This window comes from Lissotriton vulgaris, chromosome 7 (assembly GCF_964263255.1).
Source record: "Lissotriton vulgaris chromosome 7, aLisVul1.2, whole genome shotgun sequence".
Taxonomy (NCBI): domain Eukaryota; kingdom Metazoa; phylum Chordata; class Amphibia; order Caudata; family Salamandridae; genus Lissotriton; species Lissotriton vulgaris.
Window position 1 is genome coordinate 85,416,313 of NC_141695.1, and position 21,301 is coordinate 85,437,613.

The 21,301-nt window shown below is 44.8% G+C and overlaps 1 pseudogene; it reads left to right on the forward strand.

Moving 5' to 3' along the window:
* The first annotated feature begins 241 nt into the window (after positions 1 to 241).
* The window catches only part of LOC147700847 (olfactory receptor 5V1-like), a 91,138-nt pseudogene continuing 70,078 nt past the window's right edge, over positions 242 to 21,301 (forward strand).

Genomic DNA, 21,301 nt, shown 5'->3' on the forward strand with positions numbered 1-21,301 from the left:
TGTTTTAGTTTTTCATGTGTTGCAGACATAAATGGTTGAAGACCCCGAACTTCATCTAAGATAGAATCCAGAACAGGGTTCTGAGAGGAGTGGATAGGAGACGGTGGGTCATTTTTATGTCTCTTTGGTTTAGTGCCCGTTACAGATGATCTGGCAGAGTGGGAATCGTTGGCCATTATAACGTGAAGGAGTTACGAAAAAAGACAACTGAGTAGGTAAGTCAATACAGAATCCAATGGGAATGGAGCTTGAAGTGCGGATACAAGTAGCTAGGAGCTCGAAATGCACAATTACAGTTCCTCAGAAAGAAAAAACAGCGATGATAGAGGTTTCTTCCTTCAGCATTAGCGTAAGAAAAGACAAGCACAAGTAGATCAAAATGTCAGTCGTGAGGAGGCACTTGGTACTTGAAAAACAAGGCTGAGACCTTGTCTAGTGCAGAAAGCACTGCACAAAATATAAAATTGTAAATATGAGTATTGCATCAACGATGTAATAGCAATGGCAAAGCAATAAAAGAACACAGAAACATTAGCTCAGCGACCAAAAATGGCGGCCGCCCACATCACCAATATAGGAGGAGTGAAATCAGAAACAGTGCATACTTAAATCATTGCACATGCCCAGCAAGCCAATTATGACACTCCATAAATTGAAAAAAGCTTGTCAATAGTTAAATAGCGTCCAGATAAACATGTGGAGGCACTCGCTGAAGTTACATGCAGGACTTACACACTACTGCCACACGGAGTCGGTCATGGCAGCGCAACAACGATCGACTATATATTTGTCTCTCCCTCCCTTGCGGATGTTTTATTAAAGGCAGAGGTAGTGTGTAACGTATATAGTGATCACTACCCAATTGTGATTTACCTGAAATCATTAGGGGGAAAATATCATATAGTGTAATCGGGGCAACAAACCTGGAAGCCTCGACAGACAGATTAAGGGTTGTCTGGAGGGGGGTAGACAACAAGGGTGTATTGGCCAGTGTGATTAAGAAACATCCAGTATTGATCTCGGACTGTCTTGCTATTGACAGCTGCGGGGCAATATGATTAAATCATTCTGTGAACTCTGCTCCGCAATAAAAAGCGAGATCTCTAAACCAGCATCTAGGAAAAATGAGGAAGCCCCAAGATGGTTTGATGCCTCTTGCTCATAGCAAACCGGGACTTAAGGGCTGCTCTCATGGCCAAACCGCGGGATACTTCCCGGGTAAGGTTTTTGAGAGCAAGGTACAAACTCACCTTACGTACCAGATCCAATGAATTAGTTAAGGATCACTGGGAATCCCTTTCCCGTATGGCTGCCCTAAAGGACACCCCAGGGTTTTGGAGGGAGGTTAAGAACCTAAGATCTCTTGGTTCAAACATAACACCAATCAATTGTAACATCACAGGGCCCGTGTGGGTTGACCATTTCTCGAAGATCTATGCCGTATCTGGCAACCCCGCAGAAACTGTTCCCCCTCCAGCACCTTTGAATATTACATTGCTTGAGGTAGAGGATGCCATTGCAGAAAGTGCCGGTAATAAAGCCCCTGGCCCTGACGGCCTTTCTATTGACCAATTAAAAAGTGAAATTGACTTTTGGGCCCCGTTGCTGTGTAATGTTTTTAACAATCTAACTTATGAATCTATCCCTGAAACATGGTCCAGCAGTACTATTGTACCCATTTTTAAAAAAGGCGATAGGCTAGATCCTGGGTGCTACCGCCCAATATCATTAATTGATAACACTCTGAAAGTCTTAGGTAGGGTAATTTTTAAAAGAATTAGAACCAGGGCGGAGGAAAGTACCATTTTACACCCAAGCCAGCTAGGTTTCCGAAGCAATGTGGGTACAGTGGAACAAAGCCTGAACCTGAATTTAATAATGGCTAAATATACCATCGCTAAAAAATCCCCCTTATATTTTGGTTTCATGGTTTTGAATTCTTCCTTTGATTTTGTAAATCGCTCCCGTTTATGGTCCGTCCTACTTAATTATGGTTTAGATGATTATTTAGTTTAGTTTTTATCTTACCTCCATAGCAACCTAAGAGCCCGTGTGCGCATTAACCACACGGGCGAAGTTTCCAGTGATATTTTAATCGGCAGGGGGGTCAGACAGGGTTGTGTTCTGGTCCCTCTGCTTTTTATCCTATTCATCATTGAGCTGAGTAGTTCCCTGAGTACCCTAACAAAAGATGTACCGTATGTAAATGGCACTCCCATACCTACCCTTCTTTACGCAGACGATGCGGTTCTAATGGGACGCACCCCAAAGGCACTGCATATCTTAATTTCAGGTTTTGTTACTTTTATGGCTGATTTAGGTTTAACCACAAATTTTAAAAAATCACTTAATATGACCTGTGGTCCAAAAAAGTATAAAATTATTGAGATCATGTCAGGGGAAAATGTTTTAAAAAGCACCTGCACTTTCCCATACTTGGGGCTGTTGTTCTCTAACACTGGTTCTTGGCAACCAGATGTCTCCTATGCGAGGAATAAATTAGGTAAAGCGATCAACTCAATAATTTCCCTCCGCCAACCTAATCATGCTGATGTGATCACGCCTTTATTAAAGATCTATCACACCCAATGCATTCCAACAGGTACCTATGGCGCAGAGGTATGGGGACATACAAATTGTCTTCATATCCAGACTGAAGAAAATAGATTCTGTCGGAAGGTGCTGGGTGGAGTCATCTGTGCCTCAAACTACATATGCCACAGTGAATTAAATATCCCTTATATAGAGGACTTTGTCAGATCAAGACCGGCCCTTTTCTGGCTAAAGATATGGCAGAACCCTGCAGCTTCATTGACACGTGACATAATTTCAGATTGTTTAAAATGTGACAGGGCACATTGTATACCATGGTTGAAAGCCGTCAATGAATGTCTAATAAGTGTAGGGCAAGGACACTTGTTTACATCTCCCAATCTCATAGACCGCTCACATAAGTTTCTGATTCAAAGGGCTCTGTATAACCTTTATAGAGAAGAGCGGGAAAGGAATGATGTACAGTTGCAAAGTATATGGGCCATTTGGAGCCCCCTGCTTGTTACCCTGCCCCGCCCCAGAAATACCTACGTTTAAATCTTGGTAGATGGAACAGGAGTTTACTGTTCCGTTTCCGGGACGGGAGCATCGTAAATCTGCTAAACTTTCCTTTGGGTTATAACAAACATTTGGAAACATTAAGCTGTCCGTGTAACCCGATTAATAAACAAAGTCTCATGCACTTTATGTTCTTTTGTGGTTTTTATAAACTGTTTACTGTCATTATTTAATGTCATACTGTCGGAAACATGACCTGTTGGATTTTAAGATAGCGTTGAGGAATTTATTAATGTTAGGATCAGATAAAATCATATTTAGAGTGAGTTGTTTCCTTAAAGCCGCCGTTCGCTCACGAGCCACTTTGCACATTGACTGATAAAATTTGTACATTGCACTTTGCACTTTGTATCGCTTAACAATTTGCACATCTGTAATTTGCACATACATCTATCCTGATTTTACCTTTGTCTTTGTCCCATATTTTATAGTTGTCGCTAGTTTTAAATGATCTAATTTTTAAATTACATATATTGTCCTCTTTTAATATGTACCTGCATTGTTGTAGAATTAGATAGACTAAATTTTAGTTGTTTATTTTTGTATTCATTGCCATTGTATTTGTTATGCACTTTTATGGCTGTTTTATTCCGAATAAAGATCTTTGACTTGACTTGACTTGAAGTTTCATGCAGGACTTACACACTACTGCCATCCAAAAACATTTTGCAATATTAGTCCATGGAGCAGGCTGCCAATTGTAAAGTTCCTTAGAATAAATTAATAGTAGGAGAAAAAGGGGGTGGTGATGGACGGAGCATCAATGAGGAGACACGAGCGCTGTGACCTTAAATGGCCGCCGCCCGCGTCGCAGATGCAATAAAAATTACCGCATTACGAAACGTGGAACTGCAGGCAAGAAAGCGGACCCAATGCGGTCCAGAGACTCACCTCGATGGCCAGCACTTAGGTGTAGAAAGCGGCAGAAAAGAGGCTCAAAAGACGAATCCGAGTCCCGCTTGAGAGCGGAGCGCACGCTGGATCCGCCATTTTCCGTCGTGTCCAAGCCACGCCCCCAAACGCTGTGCTTTTAAGCTGGGCTGTACCATCTTTAAAGCCCTTACCGGGATCGGCCCAGCATTCATCTCTTCAAGGATTCAGTGCTATATCCCTTCTCAGGAATTGCGCTCTTCTTATCTGAATTTGCTAACTACTCCCGCTTTCAAACGTAAAAAACATCGGGGACTCAGATTCTCAGTCTTGGCCCCACAGTTCTGGAACTCGCTTCGTAAAGGACTGAGGTCTGTGACTTCCTATGCCCAGTTCAGAAAACAACTCAAGACCATGCTGTTTTCCCAGGAATATGAGTAAGCTAACTGTCCTGCTGACACAGCCTCTCCTCTTGTTTTTAGTGCCATGAAACCATTTGGTGTACGCAGGCTTAATAAATACTTTTAACATACCATTAAACATAACTTTGTTTTGCCATTTCTGTCCATTTTTCTGCCCTCTATTTTGACTTTTTCTCTTTGTGTCTTCCTTCTTCTCACCATTTTCCTCCTCCCGTCGTTTCCCTCCTCCTGCCACCCAGCACCCCTCTCTCCCCCAGAACCTACTTAATGGAGGCAGCAGCACAACCCCATTGAGAAGGTCCTCGTGCCAGCTCCCCCGGTGACAGTTATCCTGCCCACTTTGCTCACAGTCTCCTACCCTCTGCTTAAATATGTGTGTGCCTCCTCTGCTCATTTTCTGTGTTTTCAGCGTTCTTTCTGTTGGCTTTCTCCTTGTTTGGCTGGCTTTTCCTGCCCTCTATTTCTGACTCTCTCAGCTCATTCTGCCCTTATTTTTCCTCTTTCTGCTAATTTCTGACCTTTATTTTTCCTCTTTCTGCTCATTTCTGTCCACTGTGTTTTCCTCTTTCTGCTTATTACTGACCATTATATTTCCTCTTTCTGCACATTTATGACCTTTATTTTTCCACTTACTGTTCTTTATTTTTCCTCTTTCTGCTCATTTGTGACCTCGCTCTTCGAAGAGAAGTTGCATCCACAGCGCCCAGATACTACTAGGGGTGACAGTTCTGTGCTACACATATGTTGGTTGATTGATTGATTCTCCAGAAGTATTTCTAGAAAGCTGTTTTGAAGTCATACATCTTTATGCTTGATGGGTAGTAAACCTGAAAATGAAGATGTATGCCTTTTTTAATGCTCGGGCCCATACAGTGCTTAAGAAAGGGATTAGCAAGAAGTGCTGTTTTCATATACAAATGTATGTTCTTGCTGCCAAAATAGCTAGAGAGTGCCTGTTTTTAAGTTTGTCATTTCCGCCCCTTCACCCCCTGCGTTTTATTCTGCAACAGAAATGGAGCAGACTGAGGGCAGTGAAGAAATAAAACTTGACTTCTCATCAGGTCTGCTATTCCGTCTTAACCCCTTCAGCGCGGCGCGAATTTTCGCGCTGTGCTGAAGGTTCTATTGGGCCAACGGACTCATGACGGAACGGTTCCGTCATAAGCACAGGCCAACCGACGCTCATGATGGAACCGTTCTGTCATGAGCACCGAAGGGGTTAAAGGAGGCGTACCTGTGCTTCCCAACTGGGGTCTTTATAATTGTAATGTGCAGTACTTCCAAGCATGAATGTTGCATGTTTATGAAGACATATTCAGTATTTCTGAAAAGGGACAGTAACACCATAACTCAGCAAACCTCTTTCATTTGGTGTTGTAATGCCTATCATTGGTACAAAAGGATGTGGTGATGTACGGAGCATTTGAACCAATCAAACACTCACACCCAGTCAACAGATCTGGGTTTAATCCATCACCATTCTTTAGCCCATACTGCCACCCCAGTTCAGACATGGCCAGATGCAAATCAGTCTGACCCTGTGCCTCATGGGAACAGTCCAGCCCGAACTGCCAAGCCATGCCTTCCCTGGACCGGAAACAAGCTTACGAGGACCGGTTTCTGGCATTTCAGCCATCTTCAGCCCGGCTTGCTTGAATCCAGCGGCAAAGTGAGCAAGGGACTCACATCTGAGCATACCCTGCCTAACTTATGGCGAACAAAGTGGTACAAAAGGGGGTGTGATGGACGGAGCATTTGAACCAATCAAACACTCACACCCAGTCAACAGATCTGGGTTTAATCCATCACCATTCTTTAGCCCACTCTGCCACCCCAGTTCAGACATGGCCAGATGCAAATGAATCTGACCCTGTGCCTCATGGGAACAGTCCAGCCAGTCCAGTGTTTGATTAGTTCAGCCATCTCAGCTTTCCAGCGTCTCCGCGTGTAAACTGTAAATGACTTCCGCATTTACACGCGGAGATGCTGGAAAGCAGTACGGCTTAACCTGCCGCTCACACGGATACTCCTATGGTGTGTCGCATCTTTGGCATTAACTATCACACGGACGGCTGAGACGAATCAGCGAGAACCTCGACAGTACCCGGTAGCCGGGTCGGAATTAGAACCGGCTGAGAGCACATAGCCATTGTGGCAATAGCTTTGGAACCGCTGCCCGCGGGAGCCCTGATGAAGTCGTGGGCTACTAGCCCTGATGAAACACGTGTCGGCTGGGCGTGGTGGATAAAATCTGAATTGAAGAAAAACTTCTATCAAGACTACTTCCACATTGTTTGTCTATTGGTTGTGTTGTTTGATTACCTACAGCATTTACTCTGTAAAAGGTGACGTGTGCACAGATACCTGTTGTATCAATTGTGTTTGGATCTTGGTCCTAATTGGAGGTTTAGGTTCTTCCTCCTATCTGGGGCACCCTCAAAATAGTGGTTAGAAATTATAAATACCATCGCATACGGAAGGCGCCAGTTGTGGATCGACAATCAAAAAAAACCTGGTCGGTTATCTTCAAAATGTTATACTGTGTTTGCTACTTGCTGGTGTTACTGATGCTGGTGTTACTGAGTGTCAACTTTCTGTTGAATTATTTTGACTTTATGTTAAAGACTATTGGCTACAGTATTTTTCTTTCTTACTTCATAGATGCTACTCCAAAAAAGCTCACCCGTAAGGAGATGGCTGTCCGGGCCGGGGCCCGTAAGCTGGAGGCTATTTGTGTAGAGTATCGCCGGTTGTGGGCTCGGGAGCATGAGGACAGTACAACAACCACCAGTACATCCTCCTCCAGTGCCCCCGGGTCCACCAGCCACAAGCCTCCAGCCAAACGGAGCTGTGGCCCAACAGCCTCCCGCCGCCGCCGCACAACAGCAAAAAAAACAGCTGCCCCCCCCAGAGCCTGGATGGCACGTGTGCGCGGCCTCCGAAAGTGAGTGGACTACCTGGAGCGGTTGTGCACAAAAACACCAGCGCCAGCTCCGGGACCTCCGCAAAGAGCAGCAGGACATGCAGCAACAGCATGCCAAACTACGCCACTGGAGGAAGTGACTGTCCATTGCCCCTTTTTTAAAGACTGTTGGGTGGTGGGAATTGGGTTTGTAGGAAAGGGGACTTTTTGATTTTTGGACATTGGTTTGGTTAGGGAGGGGGGGTGAGTAGGGGTAATTTATTTTGTTTTTGTGACAACAACATCCATAATTTATATTTCTTAATAATTATATTTTTCATTCCAAAACACAGTATACGCGCTCATATTATTTTGTGTGGGGGTTGGCGGTGGTTACTGGACATTTGGTTTTTCAAACTTACCAGCATGAATTAAAACATCTTGTCCTGAAATGTACCAAAATGCAAGTAACCGAGTTAGTCAATTCAGTAGCCCTACTACTGTACTTTACTATTAGTACTGTCAGTCTCTGCTCTCCTCCCAACTTAGTCCTAGCCCATTATTCTACTACCTCTCCAATATGCTTATCTTACCTGTGATTTGTGAATCACGGTTTGTGAATAAGATTGGTTGTTGACTTGAATCCTCGACGGATGCAATATCATTGTTGTGCTGGTAGCAGTAGTGGTACACACTGGCAGTATCACCAAATGAAAAAAAGAGGAAATTAAACATTGAGTGGCCTGAGCGTAGCATTAGAAATAGTACAATAGATAGTACGGTACAGAACAATGCCCTAAATTGTAGCCTAAGCAGTGCCAACGTAAGGTAAGCATTAAGCATTTTGATTGTTCACGTCATGTAGGAGGAGGATGTTCTTATCAATCCACGATGGCGCACATGAACTTCTGGTTGCTTTGACCTTATCCTCCCCAGCAAGTGTGTGGAATGTATTGTTGTTATCAGTCACACCTCAATGAAATACCACACAGCCCGGGGGAAGAGGGTTAGAGTTTGAAAATTGGATGGGAATGGGGGGTTTTGGGAAAGTTTGGTAAAGAGGAAAAAAAACACAGCATGGACAGTCAAACAACAAATGAAGAGAAACAAATCTTTGGATTAGAAGATATTGATAAATCTTTAAAGGGACATAAAGGAAGTGCACTACTGCATGCCAGAAGTACTAAATGGATGGTTAGGTTACTGAAAAGTAGTACTACTACTTACTGCAACTTACTAGTAACTACGAAGAAACAAGTTGACAGTAAAGGGCTGCAGTCATTACGCAATTTCACTTGCCTCTCTGCCCTCAGAGAGAATAAACATTAAATTAGTGTTAAACATAGCAAAGACGTATCAAATAGCTGGAGGGATGAATTTGAAGCAGAGATCAAACAAACGCACAGAGTCACACTCGTAGAAGTAAGTTCAAGTTCACAACAATATCGTTTAAAAGATAAGGAAAATTTTGGATACTGTTACTGTTTTTTGTAGTTGTCCCGTTGAATTTGTGAAGTTGATGCATCCAGCCATTCCTCCTATTGGGGGTACTCCTTGATTCCATCGGATGCTCCGTCGATCAATCTTGGTGACCAGACACACTGTCCACTGCCTGCCTGATGCGGATTTGCGGATCGCTAATTGTAAGCCTGAGTAGTACATCGATGGCACAGGGTAAAAGCCTGCCTGTAATTGATGATGGAAAAACACAACAGTAAGTGTTAAAGACACCTCGGAGAAAAAAATAAGTAAGGCACCCTGTGTAGTGCAAAAATTATACTGTCACTTTCAGAGATGACAATCCCCAAAATCTAGAACACCCCACATTACCCTCCCAAAAACATGCAGAATACTGCTGCTACCTCGCAGAGGCCTAATTTCAAATCGTGTCAAAACGCACTCAGAAAGTATGCCCAAAACCCCCCTTTCCCACCATGGATTATCTTCAAACGACTTGCAATCAAAATTAGACATTACAACAATTTTTTCAAGACCCCACCCAGTGGTAAAAATCTAGAACCCCCGCCCAAACACATGCAATACAATACTGCTAACCCTAACGAGCCCTAAGTTAAGAATAGTGGCAAACGCTTTCTTTAACTAGGCCAAATCCCCCCTTTCCCACCATGGATTTTCTTCAAACCACTTGCAACCAAAATTGCACATTCCCACGAGTGCTCTAAGACCCCCGAACCCAGTTGCAAAAATCTAGAAACCCCCCAAACACATGCAATACTGCTGCTAACCCTAACGAACCCTGAGTTACAAAAAGTGCCAAAACGCTTTTCAGCATGGATTTTCTCCAAACCACTTTTATCCGGTATTAGACCTTCCCAGCAATGCCCCAAGACCTGCCAACCCACCCGCAAAAAAGCACAACACCCCCAAACAGGCAAAAAGCAAAAATGGAAAATCTCATTCTTAAAATATTTTCGGCCTTCTTTCAATTCTGTCCAAACGCGCTGTGCAGCTAGGTCATAACTCCACTTTTCCACCATGGATGTCATGAAAAACAAATGCAATCAACATTAGATTGTGCCAGCAGTGCTCCCAGACCCCCAAACCCACCCCCAAACACCAGGAATCCCCCTAACAGCACCCCAAAGACAAGCAAGTGAGCAAAAACGCAAACACTTTTTTACCTCCGATTTTCTCCAAACCACTTTTATCCGGTATTAGACCTTCCCAGCAATGGCCCCAGAGCCGTCAACCCAGGCGAAAACAAGTAGAAGACCCCCAAACAGCCAAAAAGCAAAACTACAAAAATGGGGACTTAGAAATTTTCAGGCAAATTTCCAAAATCACTCCACGAGCGCTGTGCAGCTAGGCCCTAACTCCCCTTTGCCACCATGGATTTTCTTCAAACACTTGCAATCAAAAGTATCCATACCCAGCATTGCTCCCAGACCCCAAAACCCACCCACAAAAACCTGGAAGCACCCCAAAGACAGACAAGTAAGCAAAAAGGCAAAAACTTTTTCACCATGGATTTGGTCCAAAACACTTGATTCCGATATTAGACCTTCCGAGCTATGCCCCCAGACCCCTGCAGCCACCCGCAAAAAAGCAGAACACCCCCAAACAGGCAAAAAGCAAAAATGGGCCTACTTTCAATTCAGTCCAAATATGCTGTGCAGCTAGGCCCTAACTCCCCTTTTCCACCATGGATTTCCTGAAAAACAAATGCAATCAACATTAGACTGTGCCAGCAGTGCTCCCAGACCCCAAAACCCACCCCCAAAAACCTAAAAGCCCCCCAAACAGCACCCCGAAGACAGGCAAGTGATCAAAAGCGCAAAAACTTTTTCTGCTCCGATTTTCTCCAAACCACTTTTATCCGGTATTAGACCTTCACAGCAATGCCCCAGACCCGTCAACTCACCCACAAAGAAGTAGAACACCCCCACAAGTGCAGAGTCTTTCTTCATTGGGCGTAATCCAGCCATCTGCTTTGAGGGAAATATGAGTCTGGAGGAGGAGGATAGAGGAGCATGTTCTTGTGAACTTGTGAACCTGAGGAATGCAGACTGCGGCACATTCAAATCAATAAGCAAATAAGTGAAGACAGTTCTGCTGATGGGCTTGTTTTTGTGATTAGGTGATTAACGTTTTTTTATATAGATTTTGCAAAACAAAGAAAGACAGACACACAGGAATAAAAGTGAATAAGGACGAAAAAGAAAGTTAGTGATTCATTGACTCATTTTCAGGGCTCGGTGTCAGGGAAGAAGAGCTCGTCCTCAAACTCTGCGAATTCAGACCGGAGTAGGTCAGTTAACAGAGAAGAACTTCCCTCATCTAAGTTAGTGTCCTCCTCGTCTTCTTACTGCGTGCATTCTCGTATTTTGTAATCTGGTGGTATGAGGTGCGGATTCATCTTGATCATTGTTAACCTCTCCACATATTTTGGCGAGAGGCGGGTCCTTTTGGAAGTTACAATGCCACCAGCAGCACTGAAAACACGTTCAGAAGACACGCTTGCGAGTGGGCAAGACAAGTAATTTATAGCCAGGTTGGTGATCTCTGGCCACACATTTATTTTCCCATGTCAATACGCCAATGGTTCATCATGAACATAGACCTCTGTTGAGTCATTCAGATAGTCCTGCACAATCGACTCAAGGTTCTCCAGGGTTCCTCCACTTTGCTTACTTTTTTCTGGGACCTTTTGAGAAGCAAACCCAAGCTGAGTTATCCAATCCTCTTCTTCACACAATGTTACTGTTGAGTCTGGTGCAGATGATGCGGTTGCTGGTGTCGTTAACGGCTGAGAGGGAAAATCACTCACTTCTGCCACAGCAACAGATGCAGAAGTGGATTTTTTGGACGGATGGCCTGCCGATGCTTATGTACTGCCTTTTCCTTCAATTTCCTGCTGTTCTCTTTCAAACCGACTGGCTGACACAGCTAGCCAATGTTTGTACTTTGTAACATCTGCGTCATCAAAAGAAAAGAAGACTCTGCCTGCCACTGCCTTTTTGTACCGTGGATCCAGAATAGTAGCAAAAATGTAATGCTGTTCTGTGTGGATCTTTTGAAGACGTTCATCGCAAAGTAGGCGCTGTAATAACTTCTCCACCAACTCAAATGCTTCTTGCTTTCCTTCTTTTTGAAACGTAGAAGACGCCTTCAGTTGGTGCTATAGCATGCGCAACAATGGGATAGCTTTTCCCAAATTACAGTCCTTCCTGCTGACTGCACGTGTGAAGACCTCAAAAGGATGAAGCATGTCTGTCAGGCTTTTAACTAGCTGCCATTGCTCCACCTGTATCCTCAAGTCAATCATAGGTGTACCCAGTGTAAAGAAATACTGATCGACTACCGCATACTGCTCATACAGACGCTCAAGCATGAGTTGAGTTCCAACGTGTTACCACCTCCTGGATGAGTGCTTTCACTGGCACTTTACGTTCATATTGCAGGCACCTCAGCTGCTTCCGGGCCTTAAAAGAATTGTTGAAATGTGTGTACATTCTTCGGCAGGTGGTCAGTAACTCGCACACTGGACTTTCTTCACTCAAGAATTTTTTAACAATCAGGTTTATACAGAGCGCAAAACACGGCACTCTGAAATAGCTACCCTTATCCATGGCCTTAACTACATTGGCGCCATTATCCGTGGAAACATAACCAATCATGCATTTTCTTGGGGACAGCCATTGAAAGACCTTTGTGTTAAACTCATGCAAAATGTTTTCTCCTGTATGATTTTTCTCCATGGCAAACATGGCTAGTGCTGCATGTTTCAGAGCAGCTTTATAAACTTTGTCCGTGTCAACACATGCGTTAACCTTTGCTTTAACCCCTGAAAAAGAGACCCAGTGTGCAGTAATGCACATGTAATCAACGGATTGGCAACTGGTCCACATGTCTGTTGTCAGATGTATAGTGTGAACAGCACTCTTCTGCAAAGCTGCCCCAATCACCTCCAGCACATCTTCATGTAGTGCTGGAACCGCATCTCTGGCAAAATAGAACCGGCTAGGAACCTTCCATTTAGGGCAGAGCGTTGCCACTAATTCAAGAAAACCCACCCCTTCCACAAAAGAAAAAGGGAGAAGGTCAAGCGCTAGCATTTTAGCCAGCTTAGTGTTATACAGACGCGCCGTTGGGTGGTTCCGTTCAAATGGAGCATCTGAAAACAACATGCTTCTAATGGTGGGCTGGACCATTTTACGGGATGATGATGATGACTTCTTCGACCCAGTTATGCTTGGTGATGTTGAACTTTTTCGGATTGGTGTCTCACTCTCTCCCACACTCTTAGTGTGGCTCATATATCTTGCAGGGGGTGTGCTGCTGACAGGGGTACTGGGTGTAAGTGAAGAAATGTTTGACGCTTCTTCCTCCTCGTCATCATCAGATGAAACATCAACGGATACAATTTGTTGACTTGCAATTCGGCTGCCTTGATCTCCTTTAGGTGCGCATGCCATTTGACAGTGTGCTGTCTCTCAAGATGACATCTCTGGCCTCCGGTATTATAGTTGGTACCAAGCTTACCACGACTAACTTGAACCTTACAAATGGTACAAATGGCTATGTTTTCCCTTGTTGGGCTAACACTAAAGAAGTCCCAAACTGCGGACTTCAAATGTCTGTGGGGGGCAGAGGAGGCGATACTGGGAATGCTAATGCCAGATGAAGTGAAGGATGTGTGTTGCCAAAATTTACTACGTTGTGCACTTACAGCACCACTAATTGAGGAAATGGAGGTCGAGGTGGATGGAGGTCCCTTCTGGTGAGAAAATATGGAAGCGGTAGGTGGTGGTGTACTAGTTAACTGCATTGGTGGTGGTCCCATTCCCACGTCGCCAACATCACGCTCAGCAGCATTTCGGGATAGGGTAAAAATGTCTGTTTGCTGCATGCCCGCTGAGCCTGGAGTGACGTTTATGATGACTGCGTCGTAGTTGTGAGAGTCTTCATCAGCAGGAGTATACGCCACTTCTTGTTCAGCGTCATCATCACACTCCATAACTATGAGACTTTCGGGGACCTTCCTTTTACGCTTAGCTACCTTTGTCAGATCATGGTGTGCCTCACTCTCAGAGGGCGCTGGTGGTTCCCAATTTTCATCCATATCATCAGAAGGAAGGGGGCTTGAAGAAGATGTAGACACAATCCTTGATCTTTTCCTTGCTGGGGATCTGGAAGACAATGAATCATCAGGAAGAGTGGCTCCCTCAGATACCTCGGCTTGAATTTTGATTTCCTGATGTGCCCCTACTTCGGGAGGAACAACTATTGTGGGCACTTGTGCCGCTCCAGGCACCTCTGCTTGCGCCTCTCCTTGCGGCGCCTCTCCTTCCACATATACTTGGGCTTGTACTTGCAGCACTTGTGGTTGTTGTTGCGCCTGTGGTTGTTGAACACTCGTCAGATGAGTTACAACAACCTGTGTTGATTGAGGGATGCTGCTACTTTCTTGCGATGAGCCAACATCACTGGTCGATGGTGATTGAACAACTATACTGGCTGCCTCTGCAGCACTCAAGGGCTTGGACCTAAGTTGGCGTGGTGGTGGTGGCACTGAGCCCAATGGAGCGGAGGTGCTGCTCCCAGCTTGGTCTCCAGCAGACCCCGCTGCTGCTGCAGGCGTACATTTTTTTCCCAAAAAATGCGATGGTCGGCACACCAGTCTCCTTGGTAAGTGGCACCACTTGCTTCTTCTGCTCCTTACTGGCAACTTTCTTGCTAGAGGAGCTACGAGCAACTTTTTTTGGGGCCATCTTCTTCAGATGTCAGAACAGCAGGCCGCAATTGCACAAGTTGCAGAGTTGTCTGTGGCCACACGTGACGTTGTGCTGCATGCACCGCAGCAGGACTTGTTCCTGGCACTGATGAGGAACGATGAGGCTGATGATTCGTACCTAAAAGCAAACGAAGCCAGAGGATCATCAGTTAAATAAATGTTGCATATGTAGCGCTTCAATTAATAGTTTGCAAGTAAGCATTTTTATTATACCCACCCCCCAAAATGGAAAGACCAATAAAATGCACCACTGACAGAGTACCTCTAGGCATAATGGATGAAAGCATGGCAGACTGGGTGCAGGCCTATGGCACAACAAAGCACACTGCCTGGCTTCAAAATGGCCCCTAGACCCCCACCCACATGGCCAGGCCCTGCCTGGACCAGGCTTCAAAATCGCCCCCACCCACATGGACAGGCCCCAACAACAGCCAAAAAAACGGAAAACACACAAAAATCACCACAATCCAATGCCATCCATACCCCCATGATGTTTCCATTCAAGAGACCCCACAGAAAGACTCAGTCCATGCACCACTGAATACCCCTGGGCAAAAGGCCCCAACAACAGCCAAAAAATCGAAAAACACACAAAAAACACCACAATCCAATGCCATCCATGCCCTCCATGATGTTTACATTCAAGAGACCCCACAGAAAGACTCAGTCCATGCACCACTGAGTACCCCTGTGCAAAAGGCCCCAACAACAGCCAAACAATCGAAAAACACACAAAAATCACCACAATCCAATGCCATCCATGCCCTCCATGATGTTTCCATTCAAGAGACCCCACAGAATGACTCAGTCCATGCACCACTGAGTACCCCTGGGCAAAAGGCCCCAACAACAGCCAAAAAATCGAAAAAAAAACACAAAAATCACCACAATCCAATGCCATCCATGCCCTCAATCATGTTGAAATTCAAGACACCCCACAGAAAGACTTGGTCCATGCACCACTGAGTACCCCTGGGCATAATGGATGAAAGCATGGCAGACTGGGTGCAGGCCTATGGCACAACAAAGCACACTGCCTGGCTTCAAAATGGCCCCTGGACCCCCACCCACATGGCCAGGCCCTGCCTGGACCAGGCCACAAAATTGCCCCCACCCACATGGACAGGCCCCAACAACAGCCAAAAAATTGAAAAACACATAAAAATCACCACAATCCAATGCCATCCATGCCCTCAATCATGTTGAAATTTAAGACACCCCACAGAAAGACTCGGTCCATGCACCACTGAGTACCCCTGGGCATAATGGATGAAAGCATGGCAGACTGGGTACAGGCCTATGGCACAACAAAGCACACTGCCTGGCTTCAAAATGGCCCCTAGACCCCCACCCACATGGCCAGGCCCTGCCTGGACCATGCCTCAAAAAGGCCTCCACCCACATGGACAGGCCCCAACAACAGCCAAAAAAACGAAAAACACACAAAAATCACCACAATCCATGATGTTTCCATTCAAGAGACTCCACAGAAAGACTCAGTCCATGCACCACTGAGTACCCCTGGGCAAAAGGCCCCAACAATCCAATGCCATCCATGCCCTCCATGATGTTTACATTCAAGAGACCCCACAGAAAGACTCAGTCCATGCACCACTGAGTACCCCTGTGCAAAAGGCCCCAACAATAGCCAAAAAATCGAAAAACGCACAAAAATCACCACAATCCAATGCCATCCATGCCCTCAATCATGTTGAAATTCAAGGCACCCCACAGAAAGACTCAGTCCATGCACCACTGAGTACCCCTGGGCAAAAGGCCCCAACAACAGCCAAAAAATCAAAAAACACACACAAATCACCACAATCCAATGCCATCCATGCCCTCAAACAATCAACATCAACTTACTTGTGAAATTTCTAATCCAAAAGTGATCCAAAGAAAGTCAAAAAGGCCTCAAATCCAAATTTCCAGCAGCATCCACAAAAAGTAATCCTTCCAGGTCAAGATCCAAATCAAAGTGACCAGGACATGAACAAAGCACTGGGAGGAGCCTGCTGGACAGGAACAGGAAGTTGGAGACTGTGGGGCACTTCCTTCCTCCCACCAGTGCAGGCAAATGTCAACCTGAGGAGTTATTCTGATAAAAATTAAAAATCATCATTTTCAGAAAGTTTATGCTGCCTGCTGGTGGATTTCTTGTGCAGAATTGCAAATTTTGCAATTTCGTGAGAGCGAGATTGTTGCTGCCCGCCGCATCTACGAGTTCGCAATTGTTTACTCCCGCGATACGTGATCACGAGCCTTTATGACGTACTCGCAATGACAAACTCTCGCTGTGCAAGGTGGCGAGCCGCGATAACGTAATCGCGGTCGACAAACTCCCGCGGGATCACGCAGCAAGATCCAAAATGGCGCAGCACACACGTAAACATGGAGAAAAACAACTCTTCAAACGCTGAATGACGGTAAGTGAACGCCGCGCGCCGCAATATTGTATTTGTCAAGCGCGACCAAGCAAAAAAATCCGCTGCGTGCGAATTTGCGTATTTTCGGCAAATTCGAGAGAATTCGCGGATCGCGAATTTGCCGAAAATCCGCAAATTCCGTGAGCGGAACGGATTTTACGCTCATACTTAGTGCTCACAAAGGCTCCCAGTTCATGAAGTTTCCCATCACACACCTACATCATGTGTCTTATATTGTCCATGTCCTCCCAGTCTTTCACAGACATTGTCCAATGAGGAAATGTATGCATTGCTGTGTAGGATAAACCTTTGATAAGTCATGTAGGGATGGGATGAATTCAGTCTTATATTTGAGTGGTCCTGTCTGAAGCCTTTCCAGGGTAGCCTGATGTGAAATATAGCTTGACGGATTGATAAGCCTGCTACAAAAATCAATAGATAGGGCCCTCATTACGAGCTGCCCAGTTACAAAGGATGTGTACGTTAACCTCTGTAACCAACAAATTGTTAATATCAGTTGTGGTATAAACATCGGTGGGTCAGACCTATTGGGCAGATTTACAAGCCCCCTGCACTACTTTTGCGTCAATTTTAACATGGAAAAATGTGACGCAAAAGTGGCGTAAGGGGCTTGTAAATCTGCCCCTTGGTATTTACTGGAAAATTGCGGTACAAGACTGATTTTATCAAGTGTGATAAATCTCACAATTACCAGGCCATTCGTGCTAAGGGCCTTAGTATGGAGAACCCAAGTTCATGTATTGATACGATATTTTATTCGGTTTTTTTATCCTCATTTACCGCACATCTCACTTTGAGTGTACCTTCAGACCGTCCGTTCCCACACTCAGCGAACTGAGAGGCATAGGCAGCTAAGAGTTTAAACTCGCCCACCTACCGGCACTAAGACTTACTGATGAATACACCCAGAAATCTGCTGAGATAACTCTATGTTACAAGCTTCCAGAGCTAGATGGCTTTGTCTTAAAAGCTCCCCGCTTACACTGGGGATAGTCTTGACCTGGCCTTAGAGTGTTCAGGCATTATTAGTTTGTTGCGTTGTCCCTGCTGTAAAGGTACATACCTTTATTATCAATAGTTTCAACCTAAAATGATCCAGCAGAAGAGCTGCTTTGAACGATTCTCTGATCTCTTAGGATTGACTATTATTTGTGGCTTCTTCTGGGCAGCTGATGTGTTTTATGTTTTTTATGCTGTAATCTGAGGTCTGTGAAGCATGAAGGCTGTGAGTGTTATTCAACTGTATGTATTGACCCCTTTGAAAATCTGCCTTTAATTTTTAAAGAGCGTTTATGTTTATGGCATGTAAATTGCTGCTTCGATGCCCTGTGTAACTGATATACTGAATGTCAAATAATTGGTGAACATTTGTGAAAATATGAACTCTAGAAGTAAAAGATCTGTAAACATTGTGTGCTAAGCATGTATGGGTCTTCCTTCTGCTTCCTTTCTGAATCTAATTGAATGATACATAGGATACAATTTAGAAAGCAATATTAAGGACAAATAACACTGCTGTATTCAAATGTTTGTGTAAGTATGTGTGCATGTGATACTCGAATGAAGACATCGAATCGCTACCACTGCTTAGGAGGGAATGCAGCAAAAACAATGATGGGATTTAAGCCCCTTACCCAACCTTCCTTGATGATCAAGTTGTTGAATAGCTATCAGGAGACTGTTCTACAGCTGTTGGGCAAGAGGAGAAAAGGCCACATCAACAAGCTTAGAGCACTTGTTGGAACATAAGAGCATTAACAAGGGGTAAAGACCTGACCAAAGAGATTGGGAGGGAGAGAGGCAGCAATGTTAAGAAAGTCTGGCATGAAGACTCTTCCGTCTCTTCTCATAGGCTTGGTGGGTAAAACAAATAGCCTTGTAATTGATCCATTGCCCAATGGGAAGCTGGGAAACATCAGAGACCAAATCACAGTTATGAAGGTTGAAATACCAACCTAAGCATGATATCCTGTTGTCAGCCACAATCTCTGAATAATATCAGAAGGCAAGTCCAAAGTAGAAAACATCAACATAGTTATTAACAGATTTGTTACACCCACTAGAAGAGCAAGCAGATGTTAAGGAATAAAAGGAAGGGTCTTTATTAACAGTCATGTCTGCTGAAAAAATGCAGAGGTCAAAGAGGCCATTTGTTTCCCCTAAAGGCAGCAACATACCAAAGCAAACTCCAAGGTTCTTAATCTTGGGAACTGGCAAAGGATGACTACCCATCTCATTGGACTAAATTCCTGGTTTCACAGCCATTTCTGGCCACAAATCATATCTCCATATTGTTACCACCGAGCCTTTTAAGTTACTACTCATACACACCTGATTTCCAGATAGGCTGGAGTGAAGAATGTGCTGAACACAGGCGGAGGGCAGTTGAAGCACAGGATGTTGCAAAGAGAATGGCAATTGGTTAGAACGCCATGGTGGGAGCGCTAATACCCGTACTCTGACTTGAGAGGAGGGACGCCAACCAAGGCAAAGCCTCCTTATGAAGGCCTACCTCCATTAGACTGAGGATCAAAATAGAGAGGCCCTTGGTTTTAACCATTGGTTGATAGAGTGCCACAGGTAGGCAGAGAGCCAATTTTTTAAAGATCTTTTTACTGGATTTACATAAAAGTGAAGTACAGGAATCAATTATTATGACTGGGCTTACACCACACACGATGGGGCCACACATGATGGGGCAGAACACTCCACTGGGCATAGGTGCTACTTCAACTTTTGGTATAGAAAGATAACCAGAGCACATAGACAAACTGTGTAATAATTATACGTGTAAGTCACATTTGGGTACACTTCACGGATAGCATTGCGTCTCAGGTTTGATGATTCACAATACAAATACCATAATCTGCAGAACTTTGTACCTCCGAGATCATTGTGTACAACTATCACGACTAAGGACAGGTTCCTCCTTGGTGGCGTTTCATCACTCCTGGCCTGTGGTTTCATAACATATGTGTCCCAAACAGTGCAGTTGGGTCCCCTGCCACCCATAAGTCATATCTTGGCAATGGTATCAACCTCTGTTCAGTCCATTGCATGAGTTTATGGAGCCAGCTCCAGATGTCCGATGCTGTACTGGCCTTTCACCACATCACTATCTGTCACTTCAAAAGCACCAAGGCCAGATCAATGAAGCTGTTGGTGTGCTTATCACCTTTATTTGTGGGTCATAGGCCAAGGAGACAGGATTCAGGGGTAAGGGGCATCACACGATCTACTACTTCGAACAACAGGCCTGTCATATTCCTCCAGACCTGGTGAAGTATCTGCCAGGCCCACAACATGTGGTAAAAATCTGATGCCGACATCTTGGGCACCCTAAAAGAGCCCCAGGAAATATCCGGTTAATGCGCTTCAGTGTCAGGGAGGTCTGATGTAGATAGTTGAATTGTGTGTAATAGACATGTGGATCCCTGGATACGACCTTCACGTGTATTTTAGCTTATGCACATTGCTAGTCAGACACAGCAAAGCTAGTGTTGGCTTCCCACTTGGCCCCAGCCGGTAGTTCTGTCGTGTAGTCTTGCATTTAGGGCACTGCATATCACAGTGACAGCCTTCCTGACGTCATTGTGTGTCAGTATAATTTGCAGTGAGAGCAATGTCTTTTGTTCTGTGGACTCCTGCCCCCAAAACAGTGGTATGTGCATAGCACATGATCTTATATTATGGAAAGCGAGCCACTGTATCCCCTGTTCATCCCTCAAAGATTGAAATGTCATCAGATCACCTCAACACAGCAATACCTCCACCTCCCTCCAAAAGTGCATGATGCTCCGGTTTATGAGGTCATTTATCATCAGCAGCAGCCAAACTGACAATTAGCGGGCATACGATAGGTGTCTGCCCATACCATGTACATATTTGTACCAATATTGGCATGACACTGGCATCAATATAGTTTCTGGTGTATTATTACAAGCATTGTGCCATAGCCAGGTTAGGATGCGCGTACCCTCGAGGGTGCAGTTTGCCTCCACCCTTTCCACATTTGGGGTGGTCTCCAGCCAGCTCATCAGCCTCTGCAGCTGGGCCACTGCATTAGACTTCATAGTTAGTCACAGCTCCCCTGCTGTGCTCTGATATCCACTGGAGCAGGAACAAGCAGGATTTGGACCAATCAATGTGAAGGCCTGTCATATATCCAACCAATTCAGAATTGTCACCCAGGTCTTTCTTTTATCTAATGTCTCTATCCTCTGCGGTCAAGGTCCAGCATGTAGTTCTAATCTGGTTAGGTTCCTCACTGTTCTTTTCAGAGTTTGAAAGTTCA